We start from the raw sequence: 12335 nt of genomic DNA on the forward strand, positions 1-12335 counted from the left end.
CATTTTTCATACATTTTTTAAAAAGCTCCAGAGAGCCACTAGGGCGGCGCTAAAGAAGAGCCGCGGGTTGCCGACCCCTGCTATAGGCTAATAAGAGCTAGCAGCTACACAACAGCTAAGCACACAAGCTAGTGTCCTTAATTGTACTCAGTAGCCTAGTGGTTAGAGTGTCCGCCATAAGATCGGTAGGTTGTGAGTTCAAACCCCGGCCGAGTCATACCAAAGACTATAAAAATGGGACCCATTACCTCCCTGCTTGGCACTCAGCATCAAGAGTTGGAATTGGGGGTTAAATCACCAAAAACGATTCCCGGGCGCGGCCACCGCTGCTGCTCATTGCTCTCCTCACCTCCCAGAGAGTGATCAAGGGTGATGGGTCAAATGTAGAGAATAATTGCGCCACACCTAGTGTGTGTGTGATTATCATTGGTACTTTAACAATATAGTGGTCTAAAACAGAAAAGTGGTTAATATAAATAAATATCAAATATAATTGTATATTAGTTACAAATAAAAGTCTCCAAGTCAGACGCGTATTAGAAAGTATGCAGTAAATTAGACCATGCATTAAATAATAACGACATTACTAACCCTCCTATGTTTACTAGTAATCAGTTCAGTTTCAGTTTATTTGCAACATGCATACGCATACTTGCCAACCTTGAGACCTCCGATTTAGGGAGGTGGGGGGTGGGGGGGGGTGGGGGGCGTGGTCGGGGTGGGGCGGGGGCGTGGTTGGGGGCGGGGCTAAGAGGGGAGGAGTATATTTAAAGCTAGAATTCACCAAGTCAAGTATTTCATATATATATATATATAAGAAATACTTGACTTTCAGTGAATTCTAGCTATATATATATATATATATATATATATATATATATATATATATATATATATATATATATATATATATATATATATATATATATAAATAAAAGAAATACTTGAATTTCAGTGTTCATTTATTTACACATATACACACACATAACACTCATCTACTCATTGTTGAGTTAAGGGTTGAATTGTCCATCCTTGTTCTATTCTCTGTCACTATTTTTCCAACCATGCTGAACATCCTTTCGCAGGTACCCAGAAAGGTTTCGAGTACCACCAAAAAAACTGAATCTCTGAAGACAGTATAAAAATCTGTGTTAAAGGTGTACAAATACTGTTTGTATAATAAGCATGTTATTTTTTACAAATGAGGTTTAAGAGTTCAGTTCTAAAAAAAAAAAAGAAAAGAATGTGGCTTAAGTACAGTTTTTTAATTGAGCTGCTGCATTTTTTGGTTGGGTTGTTTATTTATTTTGAGTAACTTCTATACATTTCTAAAAGGGGAGGAATGTAATAGTGATCTATGTTTGTCTGTTGCCATCTCCTGGTGAATGTTGGCTATAGCGTACTGGGGTTACTTTTTGGTTGGCCAACGATTTACGCGGTGTTGCGCACCTGACGTCACTCAGGTCCGCATGGAGCTGGAGGGGGCGTGGCTTCCAGCTCCGCCTGAATTTCGGGAGAAAATTTGTCCCGGGAGGTTTTCGGGAGAGGCGCTGAATTTCGGGAGTCTCCCGGAAAATCCGGGAGGGTTGGCAAGTATGTTTCACGCGCATACGTCATCATACATAGACGTTTTCAACCGGAAGTTTCCCGGGAAATTTAAAATTGCACTTTAGTAAGCTAACCCGGCCGTATTGGCATGTGTTGCAATGTTAAGATTTCATCATTGATATATAAACTATCAGACTGCGTGGTCGGTAGTAGTGGGTTTCAGTAGGCCTTTAATCCTACCACTTTTTCATACCATAGCAATTTTGTCCTATTTCCTTGTTCTCTGTAGCATAACAGTGAACACATAAATAATAAACAAATTATATACTAATATTAAGTACATAAATAATCGTTCAATAAAAAAAAAGGTTTCAAGATATTCATCATGATTCTTCTCCGGTGTACTTTGTGAACACTTGTAGTTTGAACAGTCTCTTAAACTGAATCATATTTGTGCTTTGTTTGATTTATTTGGGTAATCCATTCCAGAATTTAATCCCACATATGGATATACTAAAGGTTTTAACACTGTTACAAATATGCGCCACACTGTGAACCCACACCAAACAAGAATGACAAACACATTTCGGGAGAACATCCGCACCGTAACACAACATAAAACACAACAGAACAAATACCCAGAACCCCTTGCAGCACTAACTCTCCCGGGACGCTACAATATACACCCCTCGCTAGCCCAAATTCAACCCCGCCCACCTCAACCTCCTCATTCTCTTTCAGGGAGAGCATGTCCCAAATTCCAAGCTGCTGTTTTGAAGCATGTTCAAAAAAATAATGCACTTTGTGACTTCAATAATAAATATGGCAGTGCCATGTTGGCATTTTTTTTCCACAACTTGAGTTGATTTATTTTGGAAAACCTTGTTACATTGTTTAATGCATCCAGCTGGGCATCACAACAAAATTACGCATAATAATGTGTTAATTCCACGACTGTATATATCGGTATCGGTTGATATCGGAATCGGTAATTAAGAGTTGGACAATATCGGATATCGGCAAAAAAGCCATTATCGGACATCTCTAGAAATTACTGAAATAAACTTTTTGGGCAGCGCTTTTCTAGACACTCAAAGTGCTTCACAGAGAACGGAGAACACATCATCCATTCACTCAACATTCACACAATGATGGTGGTAAGCTACATTTGTAGCCACAACTGCCCTGTGCTAGACTGATAGAAAAAGAGCTGCTAATTTGAGTTTACGACCCTTTCGACAACGACAAAACATACACCAGTGTAGTGTTGTCCCGATACCGATATTTTGGTACCGGTACGAAAATTATTTAGATACTTTTTGGTACTTTTCTAAGAATAGAATAGAATAGATCTTTATTGTCATTGTACAGTGTACAACAAAATTACAGACCACAAAAAAATGCATTATTGGCTTTATTTTAACAAAAAATCTTAGGGTACATTAAACATATGTTTCTTATTGCAAGTTTGTCCTTAAATAAAATAGTGAACATACTAGACAACTTGTCTTTTATTAGTAAGTAAACAAACAAAGGCTCCTAATTTAGTCTGCTGACATATGCAGTAACATATTGTGCCATTTATCATTCTATTATTTTGTCAACATTATTAAGGACAAGTGGTAGAAAATGAATTATTAATCTACTTGTTAATATCTGCTTATTTTCTCTTTTAACATGTTCTATCTACACTGCTGTTAAAATGTAATAACCACTTATTCTTCTGTTGTTTGATACGTTACATTAGTTTTGGATGATACCACAGATTTAGGTATCGATCCGGTACCAAGTAGTTACAGGATCATACATTGGTCATATTCAAAGTCCTCAAGTGTCCAGGGACATATTTCCTGAGTTTATAAACATAATATAATTTTTTTTTAAACGAAATATTGACATAATCAGTAGTAGTATCGACTAGATATGCTATTGTACTTGGTATCATTACAGTGGATGTTAGGTGTAGATCCACCAATGGCGTTTGTTTACATTTTGAGGCCGGTGAGCTACGGTGTGTAGTGAAGCATGTTTAGCTATTCCTCGTCTTGCAGGGATGATACTTGTATGAAACTTACTTTATTTGTCGCCATGGAGACGAGGATTAGTGATTTAGAAGAATCTAAAACACTGCCGACTGTAACTGGACTTTAGCCGCTAGCTAGTGTGGAGAATGCATATATGTTTAAAGAGTTATTTCTTTATTCATAGTCATGTTTGTAATAGCTAGTACTTTTCCATGGTATATTCTGTATACCAGTTTCTCTTTGTCTACATAGGTCTGTTTAGTGTTTTAGACTTTCGAATGTGACCTTGCCTTATCAGTGTTGGGGAAAGTGGCGGGGATGCATTCCTTTCTGGGGGGGACTGCTTTCCTTTTCAAGAAGTAGGTTTTTTTTTTCCGTTGGGATGTTAGACCATCCCGAGATGACGGTATGATCTCCTGAAGCTTCAGTAAAACCTGATAATATTCCCATTCTGTCTTGATGGTCCTTCTTACTCAGCATATATGTCATCGAAAGAACTTGGGATTGACCAGCGACTTTAATTCCCTGGGAGGAAAAGCTGGTCAGACGCAACACTAGCTAGCCATGTCTTAAAGCACCTCTTCCTGTAGGCGTTTCAGTGTTATAACTTCAACTTTATCGTTAGTTTTTACACCAAAATGCGTCCGTTCTCCCTTTTCTGTCTACACACTGTGTCTGCTTGTAAGTACTCCGCGATTGTGCGCTGTCGAACATGCTCGTCTGCTCGTAAACCAGCAATGACACGACGTGGGCGCAGGACCGGTACTTTTCAGAGGCGGTATAGTACCGAATATGATTCATTAGTATCGCGGTACTATACTAATAGATACGCTCCTGTACTTGGCATCATTACAGTACAGTATACCGTACAACCCTACACCAGCGTGAGCGGCACTGGGAGAAAGGCGGGTGAAATGTCTTGCCCAAATAGGCTGGTGGAAGCTAGAATCGAACCAGGAACCCTCAAGTTAATGGACGACCGCTCGAAAGCCGCATGTTAAAGATGTAATTAAAACACGCAGGTACACTTAATGCTAATCACTCAGACAATTGAGGACAAAACAAATGGGAGTTTTCAGTCAATATTTGTATATACCAACCTCATGTGCTGTCAAGTCAGATTTTATCACTAAAAATTATAAATTAAGATAACCAGAATTGATCCGGCGCGTGTGTAAACACCGTCAAGGTCATCCTTCGGGCACAATTTAATCTGGAGCCGACACAATGTTTAGCAGCAGGATCTATAACAGTGAAAAACGATTTATTGCTGACTGTGACATAAATGTTCCGAGTGACAAATGGCGTTAAAACATGGAGCTGGGGGTGGTGGAATGGTCTACAGAATCTGTGTCCTAACTAGAACAGAGCCACATAGCGTGTGCTTACTGCTCTACATTGTTACACAAATGTTTTCATCATTTCCATACTAATTATGCTTCTTTCTAACATGCTTTCAAGCTCACACCGTAGAGAGAAGATCAAATTCAAATTTGGATTGGCGTAGCTTTTACACTGCAAAAAGTCAGTGTTCAAAAACAAGAAAAAAAAATACAAAAATGAGGTGTATTTTATTTGAACTAAGCAAAATTATCTGCCAATATAACAAGACAATTTGGCTTGTCAAGACTTACCAAACCAAGAAAAATTAGCTAACATCAATGAACCCAAAAATACCTTAAAATAAGTATATTCTCACTAATAAGAAGTGCACTTTTCTTGATAGGAAAAAAAAAAGAGAGACCTTTTTGCTCAATATGTTGAAAAATATTCTTAAATGAAGTAAATGCTAGTGCCATTATCTTGACATAATGATATGCGCTCGGCATTACATTTCTTTAAAGGGGAACATTATCACAATTTCAGAATGGTTAAAACCATTAAAAATCAGTTCCCAGTGGCTTATTATATTTTTCGAAGTTTTTTTCAAAATGTTACCCATCACGCAATATCCCTAAAAAAAGCTTCAAAGTGCCTGATTTTAACCATCGTTATATACGCCCGTCCATTTTCCTGTGACGTCACATAGTGATGCCAACTCGAACAAACATGGCGCATAGAACAGCAAGCTATAGCGACATTAGCTCGGATTCAGACTCGGATTTCAGCGGCTTAAGCGATTCAACAGATTACGCATGTATTGAAATGGATGGTTGTAGTGTGGAGGCAGGTAGCGAAAACGAAATTGAAGAAGAAACTGAAGCTATTGAGCCATATCGGTTTGAACCGTATGCAAGCGAAACCGACGAAAACGACACGACAGCCAGCGACACGGGAGAAAGTGAGGACGAATTCGGCGATCGCCTTCTAACCAACGATTGGTATGTGTTTGTTTGGCATTAAAGGAAACTAACAACTATGAACTAGGTTTACAGCATATGAAATACATTTGGCAACAACATGCACTGTGAGAGTGCAGACAGCCCAATTTTCATCAATTAATATATTCTGTAGACATACCCTCATGTCAGCAGGCCAGGGAAGCTAGGGTCGATATTCTTCTCTTGATCATCTTCGGTGGCATAAGGGACGGTGTGAGCCAAGACATCCAGGGGGTTTAGCTCGCTCGTCTGCGGGAACAAACTGCCGCCATTGCTTGTCGTGCTACCGAGGTCCTTTGTCCCTGAATTGCTCACACACTCCGGCAGATTCAATGGCGGTCTGGCGGCAGATTTCTTTTGACTTTATCGTTGGAAATGCATCTGCTTTGAGTGTCGCAGGATATCCACACATTCTTGCCATCTCTGTCGTAGCATAGCTTTCGTCGGTAAAGTGTGCGGAACAAACGTCCAATTTCTTGCCACTTTGGCATCTTTGGGCCACTGGTGCAACTTGAATCCGTCCCTGTTCGTGTTGTTACACCCTCCGACAACACACAGACGAGGCATGATGTCTCCAAGGTACGGAAAACAGTAAAAAAAAACGGAAAATAACAGAGCTGATTTGACTCGGTGTTTGAGAAAATGGCGGATTGCTTCCCGTTGTGACGTCATCACTCCGAGAGTGAATACTAGAAAGGCGTTTAATTCGCCAAAATTCACCCATTTAGAGTTCGAAAATCGGTTAAAAAAAATATATGGTCTTTTTTCTGCAACATCAAGGTATATATTGACGCTTACATAGGTCTGGTCTAAATGTTCCCCTTCAAAACCAGCAAGCTTATACTAAAAACTAATTTATTGTTCTTAATGGAAAAGCAACAAAGCAACTGCTTGTTACACTCGGGGTCTCCTAGCCGCTCAGGCAAATCATATGGTCTAAAAATGCATTTTTCCATCGATAACATGACATCATCGCGCCAAGTGCGTGCGCTCTTTCAGTCAATTAGTGTGCATATATACAGCCCATACAATTTTTTTATTGTAATTTTGAGGAATTTACCTGAATGTGCATGAACTATTTCTGTTCAAAATTGTTTGAAATGTTAAATGTTTAAATATTAACTGTCAGTTTACTGTACTGTGCCAACTGTACTACTATATGAGTACCTATTTTCTATTGTTTCATTGAAAATAAAACAGCAAAGTCCATTTGGCTGTCATCTGTTTTAATTATGAGACACAATTGTCTCTTTCATGCTTGAAATAAGAAATGATTACTTTAAAAAAAAAAGTAGTTTTATACTTGTGAGTGTTGATGACACAGCTTTGCATCAGTTGATATTCTAGTTTCAAGCATGTTTTACTCAATATAGGTCATCAAATCTCAGCAACAAGCTGTAATATCTTACTGAGATAATTTAGGACCAAAACCCTTAAAACAAGTAAAACTGCTTAGTGAGAAGAATTATCTTATCAGACAGAAAATAAGCAAATATCACCCTTATTTGAGATATTTCATCTTACAAACCCCGTTTCCATATGAGTTGGGAAATTGTGTTAGATGTAAATATAAACGGAATACAAAGATTTGCAAATCATATTCAACCCATATTTAGTTGAATATGCTACAAAGACAACATATTTGATGTTCAAACTGATAAACATTTTTATTTTTTTTGCAAATAATCATTAACTTTAGAATTTGATGCCAGCAACACGTGACAAAGAAGTTGGGAAAGGTGGCAATAAATACTGATAAAGTTGAGGAATGCTCATCAAACACTTATTTGGAACATCCCACAGGTGAACAGGCAAATTGGGAACAGGTGGGTGCCATGATTGGGTATAAAAGTAGATTCCATGAAATGCTCAGACATTCACAAACAAGGATGGGGCGAGGGTCACCACTTTGTCAACAAATGCGTGAGCAAATTGTTGAACAGTTTAAGAAAAACCTTTCTCAACCAGCTATTGCAAGGAATTTAGGGATTTCACCATCTACGGTCCGTAAAATCATCAAAGAGTTCAGAGAATCTGGAGAAATCACTGCACGTAAGCAGCTAAGCCCGTGACATTCGATCCCTCAGGCTGTACTGCATCAACAAGCGACATCAGTGTGTAAAGGATATCACCACATGGGCTCAGGAACACTTCAAAAACCCACTGTCAGTAACTACAATTGGTCGCTACATCTGTAAATGCAAGTTAAAACTCTCCTATGCAAGGCGAAAACCGTTGATCAACAACACCCAGAAACGCCGTCGGCTTCGCTGGGCCTGAGCTCATCTAAGATGGACTGATATAAAGTGGAAAAGTGTTCTGTGGTCTGACGAGTCCACATTTCAAATTGTTTTTGGAAACTGTGGACGTCGTGTCCTCCGGACCAAAGAGGAATTTATAAGCGCAAAGTTGAAAAGCCAGCATCTGTGATGTATGGGGGTTTATTAGTGCCCAAGACATGGGTAACTTACACATCTGTGAAGGCGCCATTGATGCTGAAAGGTACATACAGGTTTTGGAGCAACATATGTTGCCATCTACGCAACGTTACCATGGACGCCCCTGCTTATTTCAGCAAGACAATGCCAAGCCACGTGTTACATCAACGTGGCTTCATAGTAAAAGAGTGCGGGTACTAGACTGGCCTGCCTGTAGTCCAGACCTGTCTCCCATTGAAAATGTGTGGCACATTATGAAGCCTTAAATACCACAACGGAGACCCCCGGACTGTTGAACAACTTAAGCTGTACATCAAGCAAGAATGGGAAAGAATTCCACCTGAGAAGCTTAAAAAATGTGTCTCCTCAGTTCCCAAACGTTTACTGAGTTTTGTTAAAAGGAAAGGCCATGTAACACAGTGGTGAACATGCCCTTTCCCAACTACTTTGGCATGTGTTACAGCCATGAAAATCTAAGTTAATTATTATTTGCAAAAAAAAAAAAAGTTTATGAGTTTGAACATCACGTCATTGAATTCCGTTTATATTTACATCTAACACAATTTCCCAACTCATATGGAAACGGGGTTTGTAGATCGGCGCCAATGCATGGACGTGCTGACTATCCCGGGCAAAAAACAAGCTCACCATCTCCAACATCCAAGTTTCAAAGCTGCAGGATGTGGAAGAGAGCCGGGAAACATGTAACACCCAAGAAGTAAAGATGATGTTGAATGAAAATGTTTGCTCCACTTAATAGACGGCATGATGACATGAAACACTTGTCAAATCACATTATACGGAAGTGAGGAGTTATATTGCAATACTTTGAAAACATGGATGTACTGGAAGGAAAAGTGATTGGACTAAATGGAAATTAGGGAAAAAAAGTGACATACCTCAAATGATTAGTCAGATTCAGGTAGTACACGAGTCCGATTAAAGCTGGGCTTCAGTTAACAGCATGCCTAATAGCTAATAACAGAGGACGAAAAAGATGCTGCTGCTAAAAACAGTGCAACCGCTGGCCTACTTTATGCAATCAAAGGGCTTGGATGAGGATGTCAACAACATCAAAACATGCTTTTAATGTCTAGCAGGAAAATCATCACGCCTGTCATCGTCATAAAGTTCACCATGGATTCTTCCTGAAGCAAAGACCCAAGCTGAAAGGAACCAACGTATCCATCAATGAGCATCTTACAAAAATGCAACATCGCCAAGAGGGCACTGTTAGAATAATTATGTATATATTATCACACTAACTTTATGCTTTATTGCTATAAATTATTGTCAATTGTGCTGAAGTGGTATTTTTCTATCTGTGCAAAGCTGGCAGTCCAAAAGATTGCCAGCCGACTTTATCAGTGTTGTGTCCAGATTCGGCCTGCTGGATGCCAAGGCCGAACACCGCCGTGACGCAGACAGTGCAGAGACAAGGCAATATGACCTGCGTCAACTAATTTGTATTTATTCTATAATCATATATTGTGTCTAACTGGAGTTGTCGAGATTACCCCCTTCCCTCAGCGACAGCTTCAGTGATGTAATAGGGCCCTTCCAAATAAATAGAGGACTTTTAGAACGTAGTTTGGATCTGTAACTAGAATACAACCCAAAACACGTGTCTCCTCGAGCTAAATTGAACTCTGTCTCTGCATGATTCCTTGCTTCTTGTCTGATGGGAGCACCAACCATAAAAACTACATTAAGTGAAATGGAGGTCAGGGACAGGTCGAAGCCCAAATTGTTTGTTGTCAAAGACATTAAGGAACAGGATAAAAAACACCGATGACATCATCTCGACTACAAGGATATAAAAAGACACAACTCATAAAGACTTGATGCAGTTGACAGATTCATTCAGATGTACGAAATCAGTGAAAAAAGAGCAGCCTTGGCTGAGTCGAAACAAAACAAATCTAACTTGGTAGTCGGCAATGCGGATCAAACCCTGGGACTGACTGGGTGGCACCCCACTCCCTCGGGGGACCCCCAAAAAGGACTCCCTGAGAGTCAAAGCAAATGCCACAAAGTCCAAAAAGCTTAATAATAATTATAATTAAAAAAATAATAATAATAATAAAATAAAACAAAATAAAAACTAGAACAGCCTAATAGCTAGAACTAGTACGCATAAATCTAAAAAAAGGCTTTTTTAAAAAGAAGGGTTTTTAAGCCTTTTTTAAAATCATCCACAGTCTGTGGTGCCCTCAGGTGGTCAGGGAGAGCGTTCCACAGACTGGGAGCGACGGAGCAGAAAGCCCGGTCTCCCATTGGGACGGCGTGGCGAAGTTGGTAGAGTGGCCGTGCCAGCAATCGGAGTGTTGCTGGTTACTGGGGTTCAATCCCCACCTTCTACCATCCTAGTCACGTCCGTTGTGTCCTTGGGCAAGACACTTCACCCCTTGCTCCTGATGGCTGCTGGTTAGCGCCTTGCATGGCAGCTCCCGCCATCAGTGTGTGAATGTGTGTGTGAATGGGTGAATGTGGTAATACTGTCAAAGCGCTTTGAGTACCTTGAAGGTAGAAAAGCGCTATACAAGCATAGCCCATTTATTTATTTATTGTTCGTAGCTTTGTCCTCGGAGGTTGGAGGAGGTCAGCCTGTCCGGAGCTGAGGTGTGGTGTGGAGGATTTGGGGGTGAGCGGTTCTTTGAGGTGGAGGGGGGGCATTACCATGGAGGCACTGGTGGGTTAGTAGGGAGACTTGGTATTCAATCCTGAGTGGAACAGGAAGCCGGTGAAGGGATTTGAGAAGTGGTGCGACGTGGTCGTATTTCCGCACTCTCATCAGGATCCTAGCAACACTATTCTGTATGTACTGCAGCTTCTGGATGTTCTTGCTGGGGATCCCGACAAGACTTACTGTATGTAGACTGGTTGGACAAACTCCCATGCACCCTACAGAACGAAGAGTTTGTTCACTGTTCCAGTGCCAGGACTATATCTAAACTTCTCCTTCCGCATCTGATGTTCCATTATCCAAAAACCATGCTTTCCAGGACCCTTACTAAGAAGGGTGAGGAGTGTAATGCCCATGCAGTTGGAACACACCCTTCGTTCGTTTTTGTAAAGCGGGGGACCACCACCTCGAGGCATTGTGTGTTCCCCTAACTCCATGTTATGTTACGTCCACACAGAGCTGGATCGGCGCATCAACCAAGACGGCCCCACAACACCCAAAGCCTTCAGGAACGTCATAGAAGATAACCTCAGTCCCAGATAAGATAGCCTAGTCCCCAGACTTCTCATTGGAATGTGTATCAGTGAATTTGAGAACATCCTTGAAGTCATCATCGGCAGTCACTCGAAGAGAGTAAGACGATCCTCCTGGTAGGGGGGTAACCCTTTATGGAGGATGCCTGTGCGTGACTTTGTTTAACGTGGGGAGACTGGTGCGCAGGCAGTCACCACACGATCCTTGACAGAATCGGGTCAGGGTCCAGTGGCATGGAGTCCATGACGACTGGGGACCCTTTTTCTGCAGCAGCCTTCTTCCGCAATCGCAGCCGTTGTGGTAGTTCTTAAATCTACCGTCTTCCGCCTACTCCGCCGTTGAGGTCTTCACCGTATCCCTGGCTAGGGGGAAGTCAGGTACTAGGCCTTTGCCAAGGGACACCTGGGGTAACAGTAGTAAAGGGGTTAACCTCCTAGTTCCCCAATACCCCATAGAGGAGCCTCCACTGCCGGATGCACTTTAACGTCATGCGTACTCCCCCCACCAACACGCAACACCCCGGGGTCAAGGTCAGCATTGTCCCATCTCCATTGTTGATGGTGCACTGCTGGAGCCAAAGCAAGAATCTCTCAACCCTGCTTACCAGCTCAGGCTCCTTCCCTGCCAGACAAGTCTGCAGTCGAGGATTGATTGACCAAAGTCCCCGCTTTCAGCTTCCATTCAGATTACAAACAAGCATAAATAAGCATTACCCTGCAAGTAAAAAGCATTCAAACCACACCCTAAAACCACAAAACTGCCTCTCCTGAGCCTCTGTCCTTTA

The 12335-nt window shown here is 41.1% G+C and overlaps 1 protein-coding gene across 5 annotated transcripts in view; it reads right to left on the minus strand.

Annotated features, from left to right (window-relative positions):
- Positions 1 to 12335, minus strand: part of LOC133617274 (SH3 and PX domain-containing protein 2A-like) — a 339411-nt gene that overhangs the window by 112967 nt on the left and 214109 nt on the right. Inside the window, exon 1 of one of the 5 annotated variants that reach the window (XM_061977178.2) lies at positions 9231 to 9290. The exons of the other annotated variants lie outside the window; for them this stretch is intronic. The gene's annotated coding sequence lies outside the window, so the exon portion shown is untranslated. Of the gene's footprint in view, positions 1 to 9230; positions 9291 to 12335 lie in introns of those variants that run through there. 5 annotated transcript variants of the gene reach the window in all.

Source organism: Nerophis lumbriciformis, linkage group LG16, assembly GCF_033978685.3.
Source record: "Nerophis lumbriciformis linkage group LG16, RoL_Nlum_v2.1, whole genome shotgun sequence".
Lineage (NCBI taxonomy): Eukaryota > Metazoa > Chordata > Actinopteri > Syngnathiformes > Syngnathidae > Nerophis > Nerophis lumbriciformis.